Here is a 16,811-nt window from a genome sequence, read left to right as displayed (position 1 = left end):
GTGAATATATATATATATATATATATATATATATATATATCCTCAACTCCATCCTTTCTCTCCTTATCTAGAGACCACAGATACGTTTGGAATGCTTTATAAATTTCTTGTAAGTTATTACATTTGTATATATTATAACATATATAACATTTATATGTATTTTGAACTTTAAATAAATGACACCACTTATCTATTCCCTTCTGCATTTATGTGCCTACCATTGTCTTAATGAGATTTATCCATGCATAAGGTTCTGTATGGTTTTAACAAACAGTGCATGCCTAGTCCTTTCTTTCATTTGGCAGTATTAATATCCTTTTTGTTAGGCACACTTGAAGTTCAGTCAATTTAACAAGAAGACTTTCTCTAGAAATATCTGGGACATAAAGGAGGGCAGGTGCCATATGTAGTCAGTGCTCTGTTCAAATCTGGATGCTGTCCAGAATTAGAACCATTGGTTCATACAAAAAAAAGCATACTTAAGTGCTTACTGATCTACATGCTTACCATTTAACTTGCTTTGGTAATCAGCATCTTTGGCTGACTAGAAGGAATGGCAATGTCACATTATTATTGAATAACCTCTGTAATTATGAATAGAAAACATTTTTATTAAACGGTGACCATTTATTCCCCATTTTTTAAAAGCCACTACAGTATCTCCTCTAGCACCCTGAGTGGTTATTTTAGAGCCCCACTTATAAAGAGCTGTAACTAACACCCAGTGTTTTGTGAACATTCTTTTTCTTTTCCTGACACAAGATCCCTAGAGATGATGATTTTGATAAACACACAGAAGAAAGCACAGTTTCTGCTTAAAACACCCATTCATTAATCTTTCGACCTTTAAGCAGCTGTAGTACCATGATCAAATTTGTCTCTAGGCATTATCTGATAGACAGCAGTATTGAAAATAGCTAGACTGATGGCGCTAACCTCCAAAACACAGCTCAGTACCATGTGATACTCATTTGTGATGAACATACTATATTGGTCTTGTAGGGCCACCATAATAAAATACCACAGACTGGGTGGTTTAAATCAAAAAGTTAATTTTCTCCCAGTCCGGAGTCTGGCGGTCCACCATTAAGGTACTGGCAGGGTTGGTATCTGGTGAAATCTTTCTTCCTGACTTACATGGCCTCTCCCCTGTGCACATGTGCAGACAGAGAGAGAGAGACAGACAGACAAGAAAGCAAGCTATGGTGTCTCTTTCTTTTCATAAAAGAACACCAGACATATCAGAGTATGACCACACCATATCTTTGTTTAACCTTAATCATCTTCCTAAAGGCCCTATCTCAGAACATAATCACATTAGGGTTTAGGACTTGAACATATAAATTTGGGAGAACACAATTCAGTTCATAAGATTCAGCCATATATGAGTAAAATTATTAAAATGTACATAATTCACTTAGTCTTCCCTCTGCTTATTTATACTATTTTCCTCTTGAATTAGTTAATATTTATTCAAAAGATGTATCTAATTTAAAAGAAGTATTTCACATTTTAACATGTTATGCTGCTCTTTTTGGGCTGCATGAAACTTGAAAAACTGTATGAAAATTTTAAACTATATGTAGGCAAAGGGAGTATTTGAACTTGGTCCAAGCACTAAGCAGTATTTTTAAGGGTAGCTTAGTACAATATTAAAGTAAGATCTTTTATTACTGCCATTGCTTAGAAAAACAAATTTTTTAAGTTCAGCAAACACTTGTTTGTAGCCTATGAATTATGAACTTTAAATAATGATTTTATATAGGTTGAGTATCTTGCTTTGAAAACAATTCCATCTAAATATAAAAAAATATATATAGTTGTTAAATCATAACACAATTTGTGAAATACATCAGAGTAACTACCCCTAGAGATCTGAAAATGAATTCTCTCTGTAGTCTTTTTAGTGGATGCATTAATTTTTATTTAGAAAACAGTTACATAGTGTGGGCTCCCTGGAGCAGAGTGCAGTTCTCCCAGCTGGTGGGTAGATAGAAAAGAGAACTCACTTAATTGTCTTCTTTTGTTTACTAAGATGTTTGGTGTGGTTTTATTGTTAATATCATCTGTTTCTAGGTTTTCTCCGTCTGCCCTTTTAAGAACCAAGTCATTATACTGTGCTCTAGCCATGCACTCCCCCTGCAGCTTCCTATCTTTACAAGGAAGACCTAGCAGAAATATAAACAATTTGTTACAGGTAGAAGACTTACTGTCCACTTAGCAAGCACCTCAAACTGAAAACAGGTTTACACTTCACCCTATGTTGCATTTATCTTTTCTTTTTCCATTTTCTTTTGAATATCAAAGATACCTTTAAAAAGAATGCATATGAATCAGGGTGTTAATTCTTAAGGATTATTTAGAGTTGATACATAAGTGATATTAATAAGAAATCTGGGATGCGTAGGGCAGACAGTGTTTATTCATGAACCCTATGTTAAAATTTTTACGGAAATTATTTAGGTTGTTTTTCTAAGTCTCTTTTATAAGTTTCGTGGACACTCCACATCTTGTGAGTTGATAAAATTAACAAAATTTGATTAAACTTTACCTAAGATTATGAAAGTTGTAGTGACTCAAGAATAGATAAGTCATTACATCAAACTAGGTTTTGAAAAAAGCTCTAAATGCATAGTAATTGAAAAATTGGAGATGAAATATGCTATGTTATTTCTTCCAGGAAAATGTATGCATCAAAACAAATGATCAATAAGACAGAAAACCCGGTTTAATGCAAAAATATTCTAAACCTCTAAAGACAATCAAGTCAATAATATAGAAATACCATGAAAATATATTTTATCAATATACATTATTCATTTTGATGCTGCTATTTTTAAAGCATATAAGTGTGCTCCATTTGCAAAGAAATATTTCTGAGTTATCCTTAATTGACTACATGATTTAAAATCAAGGTGCATAACACACATAATATATAAATTACAAATATTATTACATCCTCTGCCTGTTGGATGAATGACTGTGATTTTCTGTCATTACTGATAAATGAGAAGTTAAAAATAACCAATCAATTTGATAAACACAAAATGAAAGGGAAAGACATGGCTTGTACTTAGGATCATAGCTAGAATGATTGACAGAGTATATTTAGGGAGTCATATTTCAGTCATATCAGAAAACATAATGCATACTTCACTATATTAGTCAGCTTGGGCTGCTATAATAAAACCATAGACAGATGGCTTAAACAAGAGAAATTTATTTTCTCATAGTTCCAGAAGCTAGAAGTCTGAGATCAAGGTGCCAGAATGGTTGGTTTCTAGTAAAGACTCTCTTCCTCTTCACTGTGTCCTCACATGGCAGAGGGAGAGAGAGCTCTAGTATCTCTTTATCTTCTTTTAAGGGCACCAGATCTATTGGATCAGGGCTCCACTCTTAGGACCTCATTAACTGTACTCACTTTCTCCAAAACCCTAGCTCCAATCCAGTCCCAGGAGGGCTTAAGGCTGTATAAAGTTTGGAATGGACACAATACAGCCCATAGTACTCACCATTCAAATGACATACTTGGTGTTGTCTACAAACATATTATGGTGCTAATGTCAGCAAATCTCAATTCACTTCTCAAAATTTCACAAAGTACTGTCTTTCCTTTTGTGGTAATTTTGGCACCTAATGACTCCTTAATGAGCTGAAATCATCATGAAAGAACTATTTAAAAAAATGATTGCCCAGTACCTTGGTTAATATTCAAAGCAATTAAAAAGAAGAGTCATTAATTTCCAGCTACTTGAATTCCTTTGCATTTTTAAAAATTGGTGTAGTTAATTCTTAATATGTGTTTGTTTTTGCGATATGCTCGTATGACCAATGGTGCTAACCTCCAAAACACAGCTCAGTACCATATGATGCTCATTTGTGATTAACATACTACATTAGTCTGCTAGTATAAAAGTGTCAATATTTTTACTACAGAGTTAATTTAAAATATATAATGTATGGGACCACATGCATAAAACTTACCTTGATATATGTATTTCCTTACAGGAAATTCGGATAGAAACATTACTAAGAGTTCCTAGCACTAGGGCCTCTTGATTAATTTTGAGTTTTTCCCTACTGTTTTCATATCTAATGCCACATTTTTCTCATTGACTCATATTCTTAAACCAATGATATAATAAATTACTCTCAATTCAGATTATGAATTAAGGACATGAGTTCATATTCAGGCTTTGCCACTAACAAGCTATCTGAACTCTAAAGTGTCATTTTATTTGTCTGATGTTCTTTTCCTTGTCTTTAAAATAAAAGAACAAGAACAGATCATCTCTAATGTTTTTCCCATATTTAATTATATCTTATTCAATGTCTGTCCTCTGCCCAAGAATGTGGCTATTTGAAATCCTGCTTCACTATAAATATGACTTCATTTTCTTTATCTACCCGAGAGGGAAGTTTTTCTCCTCAAATAGGATTTATTTGCCACAGATCTTCTTTTATTTTATTTTGGTCTCAGAGGTTTTGCCAGTACTGAAATAAAACAATTGCTAAGCTCAAATTCTTTATCCAATATCATATATTTTAAAATGGTAAAAATTAACATTATTTAAGAGAAAACTTAAAGAATTAACCACAGCAGACCCTGACTAAGTTAACATGAATTTTTGGTAATTCCAGTTGGAAATCTTCCATCAAAAAAAATAAAAATAAAAAATAAATACATAAAATACAAAACCCAGGCTCAGATGTCTTCACCAGTACATTCTATTGAACATTTAGGAGCGAATAACAATAAATAAATGAATAAATAAATAAATAAATAAATAAACAACACTAATCTTATAATACAAATTCTTCCAGTAATACAGATATTAGGCCTACTTCTCAATCTAATTTATGTGGCCAGAAAACCTTGATAACAACTGACAAAGACATGATAAGAGGAAAGGAAATCATTGACTAGTCACTTATACAAGTATAGATGCAAAATTTCTACATAGCCTTTCAAATTTAATTGCAAGAATGTATAGAAATGTCAATTCACTTTAAGTGGGGGTTATTCTAGGAAGGCAATGATAGTATCATTTTGAACATCAATGACATTTACCTTTATAAATAAAAAAAATACATTAAATAAACATTCTAATAGATGGGAAAATATCACTCAGCATCTCTTTATTATAAATGTCTAAACAAACTAAGCATAGAAAAAATTTCCATAATACAATAAAGCATATACACTATACCTTGCAGAAAACATCGTAATTCATGGTGAAATGACTTATTCTTAAAATTGGGAATAAGACAAGTATTCTGCTATTGCAACTTATATTCAACCTTGTTAAAGAGTTCTTAGCTAGTGTGATAAAACAAGAAAAAGAAAATAAATGATTGAAATGTGAAAGGAAAAATAAAAGTCATTATCAGCAGAGATATATGTGTTAGGTATCAATTTAACATATCACACTAGAAACTTAAAACCACCACCACCATTTTAACTCTCATGGTTTCCCTTTGTTGGGAACTTGGAACAAATTGAGTGGGTGGTTCTAACTTGGGTTATCTTATGAGGCTGCAGTCAGATAATTGCTGGGACCACAGTCATCTAAAGACTTGACAGAGGCTGGAGGCTTGAGGTTCAAAGTGACTCACTGACAACACTAACAAATTGAGAGGCTGTTGGAAGGAGATCTCACTTTGAGAAATCAAATGTATTTCAATAAAACTAAAAAAAAATATTCAATGAGTCTTTTATATTTACTTTTTTCTGTAATATTTCTGATACTCTTCAGTCTTTCCTAAATATCTGAGTTTCCTGCTGGTATGCTTTCTCTTTAATCCAGAGAGTTTGATCTTATTTTTTTCTAATATTTAATATAATACATCTTTGCTGGTAATGAATACTCTGAGCTTTTGTTTCTCTGAAAATGTCTTTATTCTACCATGAATTTAAATTTTTTTTTTGCTGCATCTAGAATTTTAGGTTGACATTTTCTTTTAGTATTTTAAATATATTGTTTGATTTTTTGAGGTTGTATAGTATTTAGGATTCACTAAGCTTCTTGGATTGGTAGGTACATTTTTCATCAAACTCATAAAATTACCCTGCTTTGACTGTAATTGCCTAACAGTATATCTACTTAAATATTTGATGTTGATGCCTGAAGAGAGTTGGACTTTCATAAGATCCTTGTATTTAGACATTCCAGGCACAATATGAATATGCAAAACCCTATAGGCAATTTCTGCTTATCAGTGCTACTCTTCCATTATCTAGGCAAATTTTAAAAGGGCATGGAGGGTTGCTATGCCACGCAAGGTACTGCTGCATTTGTCCCACTCTGAATTTTATATCTCACTTGCCTCTTCTAGATGCAATGACCTCACAGTGTTTGGCAAAAAAACCTCTTTGCTTTGCCAGTACACAGACCTAATATCTGAACTACAATAGCTTGTAACTCATCTGTGAAATACTCTGCCCACTTCAAGTTAGTGCACCAAGACTTTTATGTATCCATCACTTTACTTATCTTAGTTTTTTTTTCTCTTAGCACTTCTGTTTCTCTTAGCACTTCTCTAAAAACTTCTGTTTACATCATAAACAGAAGCAAAACTCTGTTTGCATTATTGAATTTATGTAATATATATATTTTTTCATTTCAACAGCCATTTGTTTTTATAATTTCCGGTTCTTTCTTGATATTTCAATTTTATATTTTCATTGCTTAATATAATAATTAACTTAAAGTATCTGATTAATCCTGAGAGAGTCATGTCTGTACTGTCTCTTTTTTCATTTCTTACTCTGTCACGGCTCATCTTTGTCATATGAATGACAAATTTTGATTGTGCACTTGATGTTTTACATGAAAAGTTTTATTGTTAATTGAAACTTGGTATACTATTTGCATCCCAATATCAATTTTCTCTTCTTCTAATTGGTACCTAGTTTGGAGACACTAGTTTTGCCTGATTACTTTAAATCATGAAGAAATTCAAACTTAAACCTGGGCTTTTGACTCAGAAAAGTTATTATATGTCCTGTTCACCTCTACTGCTAAGATACCAACAAAAACGTTAAGTGTTTTCCATTGACCTTACTCCTTAGTGAACTCTGAATTTTGATTTGTGTTCCTCAGCCTGTCAAAAGCTCTTCTCAGATTCGTAGCTTCTCAACCACTGATGACAAAGGTGTCAGCACCTTTGGGAAATGATCACAACAAATGTTTACCCCCTCTCTGCTCTCACAGTTCTTGGACCCCAATTCCACACTTCAATGGCAGTTTTCTAATCCCTTGGAACAAATCTTTAGAACTAATTTTCAGTTTTAGAAATCATTTGCAGCATTAGCATCGATCAAGACACAAACATCAAATGTAAAAGTTATGTTTTAGAAGTAATGTAAATTTGAAAGACAAGTCCTTATCTGCCTTTAGGAAGGCAGAGATCAATTCTTATTCATTTTGTACATGGTATAAAATTGCCTGAAGCATTGGAAATATACAATTCATCGCTTTTGAGTGATCTTATAAATATATTAAAAACTTCATTTTATTTTTCATAAGGAAAAAAGAAATCATTCCAAGAGCAGAAATCCAAGACATGCTAAAGATTGATATTATTAAAAGTGTACATTTATCTATCATCCTTGATTATTGTTTCACTCTCTTATTTTAGTAGTTTTATACAACATGGCTTTGGAAATTCCCACAATTGTTCTTCAGAGACAAGTCAACTTTGAAATACAAAATATTGTTTGTTTTTATTTCTCCCAAGTAATTATAACATCAAATTTATTTAAAAAAATCATTGTAGTATTCAGTTATCACTCACATTATTTTTTACAAATAATAGAATTCAGTTTTCACATAAATGTTTTTCTAATATCTTTAATTTAAAAAGATATTCTTCTAAGAAATACTAAGTTGGAGAAGAGAGAACTTTAGAAATATATAATTAATTAATCTTTTTTTTAACTATTGGGTTTAACTATGTGAGCTAATCTTCCTTAACAAATCAATTCGGGAATTTTTTTTTTTTTGTATTTTTAACATTTATTCATTTTTGAGAATGAGAGAGAGCGCGAGCCAGAGAGCGGCAGAGAGAAAGGGAGACACAGAACTTGAAGCAGGTTCCAAGCTCTGAGCTTTCAGCACAGAGCCTGGTGTGGGGCTCAACTCACAAGCTGTGAGATGATGACCTGAACTGAAGTCAGACACAACCCACTGAGCCACCCAGGTGCCTCCAATCTGAAAATCTTAAAGATGAAAACAAAATGCTAAAGGTAGCAATGGATTACCAGATGAGTAGTTTTTAAAAGCATCCTAACTCTATCATAAAATTATTCATAAAGAAAATATTGCAAATATACTTTTAAATTTTTATTTTCCAAGAGCAGAAAGTAATTTGAATAAAGAAACAAAAAGCTTGCTATTACAGTGAAAGTTGTATTTCAAAGTAATCATTGTTTATGTAAAGAATATAAGATCTACAATGAAACTCAGCATTTAAATTCCAGTATGAATTATTTTGAATGCATTGTCTGAGAAGTTAATACTTTGATAACTCCAAAAGATTCAATGCAGATTATTAATCAATTAATCCAGGTTGTTCCCTAGAACCACCTTATATCACTTATTCAATTATTTTAGTTTGAGGATTTTCTTGAATCATCAAATTTTCTCTGTCTACTGTATTTTTTGTACAATGTTCAAATAGACGGTTATTTCTCCCAACTTTACAAATAAACTGTCTGACTTCTGGTTTCTGCTCAAGCAGCTGGGGAGCTTAGAAGTTATGATTCTATCCTAACAAGTAAAAAGCTGAAAAACCTGAACACTCAACAACTTTTCTTAGATTTATTAGAGAAGTGAGGTCATAGGATTCCAACATTGGAGAACAGACAAGTATATATAAAGTATCACAACTAACCAGAGCAGCAGTTTCTGCAGAAAGCACTCTTTGGGTAGGGAAAACAAACTAACTGACAAATTTCTAGAGCCTCAATGAGGACAAGTCTGATAATTAAAAACTCCAGGGGGATCCAGTCATCAGAGGACCCCAAATTTATGATTTATATCGAAAGGAGTACTACAGGTCCTTTGCAGTGAATACTGGAGAAAAATGCGCTCATGCATCTGGCAAGGTGAGGGAAAAGGAACCATTTTGAGATGTGCTTAGAGCATTCTGTTTTTTGTGGGTTTTTTTTTTTAATTTTTATTTTTTACATTTTTTATTTATTTTTGAGAAACAGAGTGAGACAAAGCATGAGCAGGGGAGGGGCAGAGAGAGAAGGATTCACAGAATCTGAAGCAGGCTCCAGGCTCTGAGCAAGCGGTCAGCACAGAGCCTGATGCGGAGCTCAAACCCACAAACCGAACCGTGAGATCATGACCTGAGCCGAAGTCGGATGCTCAACCGACTGAGCCACCCAGGTGCCCCTAGAGCATTCTGTTTTTAATAAGACCTGTCTTCAAAAGAAATTTTTTACCAGAGCCTAACCTGCTAGGGTAGTCTCAGAACCTAACCCAGTTGAGGCATGGTAATACTCAACTCCAGGTGATTCTAATATTCCACATAAAGGGAAAATACCCAATTTCAGCCTCCTCTTGCCATTTTGTTCCACCTAAAGGGGAAAATCCCTGAAAGGCACTGGTGAAGTTCATAATTCAGTGCATAGGCTCACCAAAATCTGAGCCCAAATCATAGGACTATAGAATGATTTCCCATTTCACTACATACTATGGCCTGTGTTTCTTAAAGTTTTTATTTAATCAAATTAGTTAATGTACAGTGTAATTTCAGGTGTACAATTTAGTGATTCAACACTTACATACAATGCCCAGTGCACATCACAAGTGCCCTCCCTAATCCCCATCACCTATTTAACCCATCCCCCCATCCATCTCCCTTCTGGTAACCATCAGTTTGTGCTCTGTAGTTAAGAATCTATTTCTTGGTTTGCCACTCTCTTTTTTTCCCTATGATTGTTTTGTTTCTTAAATTCCACACATGAGTGAAATACAGATTAGGAGAAAAATAAAATTATTTGTTTACAGAAGACATAATCATCTATAGAGAATATTCAAAAATTGAGAAATTCCTCAAATTAATGAGACTATAGCAAGGCTGCAGGATGTCAGATTAATTCACAAAATTCAATTACTTTCCTATATAAAAACAATGAACAAATGGAATTCAAAATTAAAACCACAATTCCATTAAATTAGCATGCAAAAACTGAAATTAAACTTAAAGTCTAACAAAATATGTACATGATATATATGAAAAAAATCTATAAAACTGATGAATTAATCAAAGAGGAACTAAATAATGGAGAGATATTCCATGGTCATGGAGAGAAAGACTAAATATTGTCAAGGTTTCAGTACTTATTAATTTATAACTATAAATTCATTGCCAATCAAAATTTCAGCAAGTATTATTTTTTTATACTGACAAATTGATTCTAAATTTTACATGGAAATGAAAAGAGTCAGAATAGTTCACATAATATTGAAGAGAAGTACTGGGCCTGATGTTACTTGACTACAAGACTTAGTGTAAGGCTACAATATCAGACAGTGTGGTATTGATGAAGAATAGACAGATCAATGGAACAGAATTAAGCATCCAGACATAGATTCACATTAATATAAACAAATGACCTTTAACAAAGGAAAAAATGCAATGCAATGGAGCATTGAAATAGTTCAATTTGTTGAACTATTTTCAACAATAGTTCTAAGGCAAATTATCATCCTCATGCAAAATAACAAATCTAGACATAGACCTTATACCCCTCATAAAATTAACTCAAAATGGAACAGATCTAAATGTAAAACACAATACAAACAACAACAACAACAACAACAACAAAAACTCCTAGAAGACAACCTAGGAAGAAATGCAGTTGCTTTTGAGTATGATGACTTTTAGGTACAGGATCAAAAGCGCAACCCATGAAAGGAGTCATTGATAAGCTGGATTTTATTCAATTAAAAATTTCTTCTCTGAGAAACAAAATGTCACAGAATCAGAAGGCAAGCCACAAACTGAAAGGGAGTAATTGTAAAAACACACGATAAAGGATTATATAGAAATATACATGGAAATAACACAATTTAAAAATGAGCCAAAGATCAAGGAAATGCAAATTGAAACAACAATGAGATATCAGTACACATCTATTACAATGGCTAAAATCCAAACCATTGATAATACCAAATGCTGGTGAGAATATAGAGCAACAAGATTCTCATTCATTGATGGTGGGGATGCAAAATGGTATAGCCACTTTGGAAGATAATTTTGTGGGTCTTACAAAACAAAACATACTTTTATCATATGATCTTATAATCATGCTCCTTAGTATTTACCCCCCAAAATATTAAAACATATGTCCTCACTAAAACCTGCACATAAATGTTTATAGAAACTCATTCATAATTACCAAAACTTGGAAGCAACCAAGATCTCCTCCAGTAGGTAAATGGAAAAAAATAGTGTTTGATACATTTATTTGATTGCCAGATCTTCACAGTCTGGTTTTCTTTTGAGTTTGTTGGTGTCTCTTTTATACTGCTCCTTAATATTCTTCCAAGTCTCTTGTTTGAGCATTTACTTACAGAATCATTTATATACTATCCACACTCACTGCAGAGGTGATGTTATCCAATTTCATATTGAAATGTGTCAAATTTATGCACAGTCTAGATCTCTTCTCTGAACTTCAGACATATGAATTACAGACATTTTATGATTTCAGATATAACATGTCTAATCTCCTGAACTTCCCTTTCGAAACTGCTCCTGTCATATCTTCCTTCTATTATATTAAGGTAATCTTACTTTTTACTAACTCAATCAAAATTTTGATATTATCCTGTGCCAATACAATATATTAAAAGATTTGTTTCTTTCCAGGATATACAGATACAGTACAGTAAAACCTTAGTTGCAAACATAATTCATCCCAGAAATATGGTTGTAATTCAAAGCACTTGTATATCACAGCAAATTTCAAGAATCGTTGGCTTAGTTGTAATCACGTGATGTTTGGTCTCATATTGCTAGACATCGCTCGTTTATCAGGTTAAAATTTATTAGAAATGTTTGATCATCTTGTGGAACACTCGCAGAACAAGTTGCTTGCAATCCAAAGCTTTACTGTGTTTCTTATCACCTCTTTTACTACAACTTTGGACCACACCACCATCGTATTCCTGATTCCAATTTCTGTCATCCCACCACCTTGCAAACTGTTCTCAAAATAGCAGCCACGGTGATTTTGTTAAAACATAAACCATATCAACTTGCTGCCCTGGTCAAAGTTTTCCAATTCACCTAAATCAGTAAAAAGTAAAGAATTTTACTTTGACCAATGGAACCCTACATAATCTACTTTTTTGTTATGTTTTAGCCTCATCTTCTAATATTCTCCCTCCTACTTGTATTTGTTAACATTGTCATTCTTCAACATTACAAGGTAACCTCATCCTAGGGCTCATTTTTCTGCCTATAATACTTTTCCTTCAGGAACACTTCTAGCTTACTTTCTCAGCTACATTGGGATTCTAGTTAATAGTTACATTATTGACCCTTTCTTGACTACCTGATACATTACACTTTCTTCCTCAGAAACTTCCCCCTAGAATTACTTTTTTCCCCCTAGAATTCTTCTCATTATTACAGTTTATCATCATATACTGTACATTATACATATTTATTTGTATTACTTGCCTAAGTCTGTAAGTTCTCTTATGAATAAAATCTTAACCTCTTTTGTTATCTACTATATTGTGAAGACTAGTATTTTCTTAAAATGTATTTGAAGAATAAATAAAACAATTATACCACAAAACTGATTATAAACAATAACTTGGTCATACATTTACATCAATAATTATTTCTGAAAAAAATTATTTGTTAACTGGATTTCCTTTAGTATTTACCATTCTTGGGTACAGATGTTAACCCTTCTACTACATTCTTTAAGTTGAATTTGAATCTGGGTTCCATTTCCAGGCCTCTCTGATTTATATTCACAATTGAAAAAATTATATATTCTCTAAATATTTCAATACATTCTTTTGTTTATTGAGGAGAAAGTCTCATTTGCTTTATACTAAATATGCCAGAAAAATCAATCTACAAGAAAAAAATAAAAATAAAATAAAATAAAATAAAATAAAATAAAATAAAATAAAATCTTAGAACCAGAGTAGACTTTCATGCCGTCTGGCTGAACATTCACATTTTTCTTGACGAAAATATTTTCAAACATAATATTTTCTTGGATAAATATTATGATGGGGCACCTGGGTGGCTCAGTCGGTTAGGCATCTGACTCTTGAATTTGGTTCAGATTGTGATCTCAAGGTTTGTGAGATCAAACCCCACATTGGGTTCTGAGCTGAGAGTGTGGACCCTGCCTTGGATTCTCAACCTTTAAAAAGGTTTTTACTTATTTAAGAAATATTATGAATTACAACTATCCTAAGGGTGTTTATCCATCCCATCCATTTCTAGGGCCAACAATAGCACATCTCTCAATTTTCCTGCCTGTTAAAGCTCAAAGTACTGAGTTGGGTAGAACAGATGAAGGTGCATGGTGGTAAAAGAAACTGTGTGGCCTTCACAAAAGTTAAACTATTAAATGACCCAAATCACATAATCAATACACGTAATAGCAAAACTGGACTATTACAGCAATGAAATTCACTTTTAGGGTAGCAATAAACAGTGCATAATGGATGTGTGGCTTTCTTTCCAGCCATTATAATCACTATAGAATGCTTCCTGGGCTGTACTGTCATTGGCCTTTACAGGGAAGGCAGATCAAACAGTACTAATTTATTAGGTTTACAGGGAGAAAGACAATTATAGTTTGGTACTTAATGTCCATTCTCCAATTAGAGGAAATAATTGAGCAAGGAAAATAGAGATAGACAGAGGCTTCTGATCTTTTTTTCGAGCCTTTTCCATAGAGCCAACACATTTCATTAACCACTATATACAAATGTCTATGATATCTTCTGCCAGTGAAAGCTAATTAAAATTTTAATATCAAACTACCCTGAGACTGAAGATCTTCCTACTTGTTTGTCCCGTCACTGCCAGCATAATTTCTTTAAAAATGAAGAGCTAATCATGTTACTCCCTGGCTTAAAAATGCTTCCATATTGTCTGTTGCTTTTTAATAAATTAGATTTAATATTCTTCTTCCACCTAACCTCTAATCTCATCTCCCATGAAGCCAATATTCACTCGTTTCTTCTTCCAAATCAATTTGTTTATGTACCTTTTCATGCTTTGGAAAATTTCCATAGCCTTCCATTCTTTACTTTTTATCTTACCTGAAAACACTTCTACCCCACTCTGTTATGTTGATGGGTTAAACGTAATTAAGGCTAAGCTAAAGTATTACTTGTAATTTAAAACATTTCGTGATATCCTATTACTTGTTTAGGTACAACCAATTCATTGTTTAGTTTCATAACCCTTCTTTTTTAATTAAAAATAAACATCACTCAGCCACTGCACTTTGAAATCCTTAAGCATATTCAAAATTAGTATATCTTATTTTTACATTTATTTCTGTATTTGAGAGAGAGAGAGAGAGAGAGAGAGAGAGAGAGTACAAGTGGGGAAGGGGCAGAGAGAGGGAGAGACAGAATCCCATGCAGGTTCTGCTGACAGTACAGAGCCGGACTCGGCTCAAACTCACAAACTGTGAGATAATGACCTGAGCTGAGAACAAGAGTCAGACGCTTACTGACTGAGTCACCTAGGCAACCCAAATTATAATATCTTTAGTGTTCATATTCATGTGCCCGATCAATTAGCATGTATTTAGTATATGCTTGGTAATTTTTTGTTTAAGGAAGTACTCAATTATTTATCTATTACACTAAGAATTATACCTGTCCATATTGTCAAAAGTCACACTGTCTTTATCATTTCATCATTGATACTCCAGGCAAAGGTTTAGATTTGAAGTATCTCAGCAGTGTTAAACATTAAATATAACATTGCATAAATGTGAGTAAAAAACAAATTTCCATTTAAATTTCACTATGAAGTAACAAATTTAGTTCTCTTATTTACTTGATAGTGGTTGAACTTACAGAAAGTACAAATTTGTAATGAATGGAAACATTTCCCTGCTGTTGAGGTGTGAATGTGATGCCTTTCAGGGCCAATCACAATGGAGTTAGAGTAACTTGTCAAATGCAGAGTAATTCAATACTCAGGTAAGGTGAAAGAGTGAAGGCATTGCCATTCAGAATACATTAAGCAATGTGTTGGTAAGACAAAACATAACTTCCCATCATCCCACTTGCAGACCATGCACTTGTAACTAGACGCTACATCATTTTTATTCTCTCTATAACTGACTATACCCTATTGCACCCACTACTGTCAAGGGCTGTCTGAATCAATGCTCTGACCTTTAGTAAGTAACCAGCAACCCCCTTCCACACATAGAGTAATTCAGACTCCACGTAGGGAGAATGAGAACAGAAACAATATTTCAGAACAGACCCTGTGAATTTCTAGCTGATTGATGATGCATTTGCTGAGACATTGTGTCACAGGGTTTAGTTGGGTTCCTAGCAGAGGCTTCCCATTACTGGCATACATTCATCCCTCACTGAGATATGACTACTTTTGTTATAGATTTGGGAATAGTAACACAATGGGATATATTAGATTTCATTGCAATGTTATGTGTCCCTATAGCAGTTATATTTCATTGTTTTATATCCAGGCAAGATCATATTTGGGAGCACAAAATAATCCTTTTCATAAAATGTTTTTAAAAGCTTAATATTTATGAACTATTATAAGAAGGGGGAATGCTAACAGTTGAGTTTGTTTCAAATCTATATTGAAGACCCTGTTAAGATTATATCCTGTATTATCAAACTATATTTGTCAATTTGCTGACAGATGTCTTCCTTTTAGTCTACTTTGATCTTTGATACAGTACTAATTAATGTTCAAAGTTATTCTTAATACTATAGTTATTGTTACTGATGTTGTGGATAATGCTAGAGCTTTCCTAATTAAAATATAATTGATTATTTGCATAGAAGAAATTTGGGATTTGATCTAGGTATGAATTACCTTCACTTTAGCTATTCTCTGAAAATATTATGTCATTAATGATTTCAAGTGAAATCTTCCCCTTCACACACACATTTATTAGAGTACAGAAATAAATAATAATGAGGACTTTCCATTGAAAATGCACAGGTGTCTTTTAATTACATCAACAAAAGATATGTTCTGAATGTTTTACAGTTCAGCATTCTGGAGTTCAACCACTCTGCCATGCCCTCTATGTCATAAAATATAAAATGTCAAGGGCAACCAATCACTTTCAAAATGTAATTCAGTATATCATATTACCCTGAGACAAACATAAATATCCAGCTAATCAATTTGGTAGCTAATTATTTTTTCTTTTATGACAACATTATATTTCAAAATCTTAACAATTACAACATTTCTAAAATTAGCTATCAAAACTTTCTTATTTGGCAATTGGTGATGTTCCAGATAGAGACTGCTCCATTAGCATTATTCTGGGACCTTCAATGAGGCAGCAAATTGTGACAGAGTCACAGTTGAGCGTGATGGGCAGGAAGTAGGAAGGAAAAGCCTTACACTAGCACCTGACAATTATATCATAAACTCATGTTACTGAATAGTTTCGATTATCAACATATGTGCACATATATTGATTATAATATAAATAGGTGATAATTACTACATTCAATAAATTATTGTCATATCAGAATATATAGTGGCTTCCAGAAATATCGTATATGCTTTATATT

This window comes from Lynx canadensis, chromosome B1 (genome assembly GCF_007474595.2).
Source record: "Lynx canadensis isolate LIC74 chromosome B1, mLynCan4.pri.v2, whole genome shotgun sequence".
NCBI classification, from domain to species: Eukaryota; Metazoa; Chordata; class Mammalia; order Carnivora; family Felidae; genus Lynx; species Lynx canadensis.
Note: the sequence above shows the minus strand (reverse complement) of the source record.